General features: G+C 32.9%; 1 pseudogene; it reads left to right on the forward strand.

The window, feature by feature from the left end:
- The first annotated feature begins 562 nt into the window (after positions 1 to 562).
- LOC149195995 (SUN domain-containing protein 3 pseudogene) lies at positions 563 to 2171 on the forward strand (annotated as a pseudogene).
- The last annotated feature ends 645 nt before the right edge of the window (positions 2172 to 2816 follow it).

Here is a 2816-nt window from a genome sequence, read left to right on the forward strand (position 1 = left end):
TTAAACTCCAGTTTTTAAAAATCTCTACTAAATTTTATTTAAAATAAAAAAAATTCCTAAAATATCCATTTCTCCAGCTGAAATACTATTTTACTTATTAAATTAATAGAAAACATAGTGAAAAGATAAAATTACTACAATTATATCACATACTTTTTAAGTGATTAAATTCATAAAAAGTTCTAGTTATCGACAAAAATAAATAAATAGAGCAAAAGCATGGCAGGTGTGCTCTTTTTATATATATAAAAGGTGTATGAATATTTTATATTTATATATATATATTTGCCGTGTCTTTATATAACATTATATGTCGGCAGAAGCAGGGCACGTGTGCTCTTTTATATATAAAAGGGGTTTGAATATTTTATGCATATTCCCTTTGGTACGGCTAATTATATCCGTTTTGCGTTTATAAACGCTTGAGCATGGGGAATGTCCCAGAAGAAACGATGCAGAGATTACGCAAAGCTCGAATGAGAAAAAAACAACCTTTGGAAGGAAGCCGATTTTATGTGGTGCTCTGTTTCATGGTTTTTGTTGCAGGGGGCCTTTTCTTTTTCATTAATTCTGCAACTGATAAAACCCGGCAGTCAGTGTATAATCTGAACCTAACATTCAATCGTTATAAAGAGTTTGAAATTCAATTCTTAGGGAACAAATTGGAACATACACGATATTCAGATGACAGTACAGTAGCCATGGGATGGGTAAATACAGAGCCTGGAATAGATTGGTCAGAAATTGGTACTAAAGCCATGGTTGCTGAACAAAATTCAAACGTAATTCCTGCATTATTTACTGACGAGCCGAGTAAACCGTCTTTTAATGGTGTTCCTGTTCCTGCACCCGAAGCTATGGCAAAATCCATCTCATCCGAAGCTAAAAACCCTAATCTGGTAGGGTTTGATGAATTCAAGAAGAAAACTGGAAATGAAAGGGATCGAAGTACGAGTGATCAACATGGAATTATTGCTCACAGGCTTGAACCTGAAGGAAGTGAATACAATTATGCTGCTGCCTCCAAGGGAGCCAAAATTGTAGCTCACAACAAAGAGTCCAAAGGTGTTCAAAATATTCTGCAGAAGGACAAAGATAAGTACCTTCGGAATCCCTGCAGTGCAGAGGATAAGTTTGTTGTTATAGAGCTTTCTGATGAAACATTGATTGATACTGTAGCAATTGCAAATTTTGAACATTATTCATCCAACTTGAAGGACCTAGAGCTTCTGGGTAGTTTAGTTTACCCTACTGATGATTGGATTCTCCTTGGGAAGTATGTTGCAGAAAATGTTAAGCATGTTCAAAGGTTCACTCTAAAGGAGCCTAAATGGGCACGGTATTTGAAAGTGCGATCCCTTAGCCATTATGGTTCTGAATTTTATTGCACTCTAAGTATGGTGGAAGTTTATGGAGTTGATGTTATTGCATATTTGCTTGAAGACTTGATTGCACCTGGGCAACATGGGTTGAGAAATCCTGATTTGTTTAGTGTCAGGCCAGATTCTGTGATGGATGTTGGTTTATCAGAAAAACAAGCAGATACTAGATCACAAACTGATATGCCAAAGTTAAAAGAATCAGTACGCTCCAATAGCAATGAGCTTGTTTCCACTGTAGAAATTATCAGGCAGCAGGGTGGAAGGGTGGCAGGAGACACAGTTATGAAGATTTTAATGCAAAAAGTGAAATCTTTGGAATTGGATTTTTCTGTTTTAGAAAGATATTGGGAAGAATTGAATGTTCAATATGGTTATCACTTGTCTGATATTGACAAGGGACTAGTTGAAAACACACATTATATAAGGCAAGTTAGGAAAGACTTAAATGATTTGCAATGGCACAAGATTCTGATGGAAAAGGAAATGGAGGAATACAGGTTTTGGAGATCTGCAATTTCAAATAAACTGAATGAATTAGCCACAGAAAATGAATTCCTTAGGTCAGAAGTTCAAAATAACCATTTGCGCTTTCAGCATATGGAGAATAAGGAGAGTGTGATCTTGGTGTTGAGTTTCATTTTTGTGTGCATAGCAATAATCAAACTTAGCCTATGCTGCTTTCTAAAATTACTGAATTTTAGTAAAGTTCAAAATGTGGGTCAGCGAAGTTCAGCTTGGATTTTGTTATTGCTAAGCAGTTGCTTAGTCGCTTTCACTCTTTCCCTGTAAAGAACAATACATACCTTTTTTTTATCCAAAAATATATACGTCATATTATTATTATAAATAAAAGTACATATTTTATTTTCAATTGAAGAAATCATATATTTTTTTGTATTATCGAAAAATACATAACTTGGAAATTTCAATTGAAGAAATCATATACCATTTTTGTATTATTGAAAAATACATATTTTTTTGTATTATCTAAAAATACATAACTTCGAAATTTGTGGAATATTTTTTTTCAATTGAAAAAATCATATATCATTTTTTTGTATTATTGAAAAATACATATTTTTTTGTATTATCCAAAATACATAACTTCGAAATTTGTGGAATGGAAGATGGTAATGTTGTGATCACATACATGTTATCTTTTCAAGAATAAAACAAGTTCCAGTTTCCATGTGAGTATCTCTTTTGTTAAAGCATCAAAAATAGTGGTTTGTTTTTTGTGTAAGTAAATTTTAGTTGGTTGTTGATGAGTTTCGTATTGCAACAATAATGTTGTAATTCTTAAGGTTATCAAGATCTAGGTACGTTGTTAATCTTAAGTTGTAAGTAAATTGTAGAAAGGAAATCTAGACTGATTGCAAAAATCAACATTCAAGAAGAAAGAAATGTAAAAGCTAAATATTGTTCTAACCAAGC

This window comes from Pinus tabuliformis, chromosome 2_2, assembly GCF_031772625.1.
Source record: "Pinus tabuliformis cultivar Carrire ecotype Pingquan chromosome 2_2, CPIR1, whole genome shotgun sequence".
Classification (NCBI taxonomy): Eukaryota; Viridiplantae; Streptophyta; class Pinopsida; order Pinales; family Pinaceae; genus Pinus; species Pinus tabuliformis.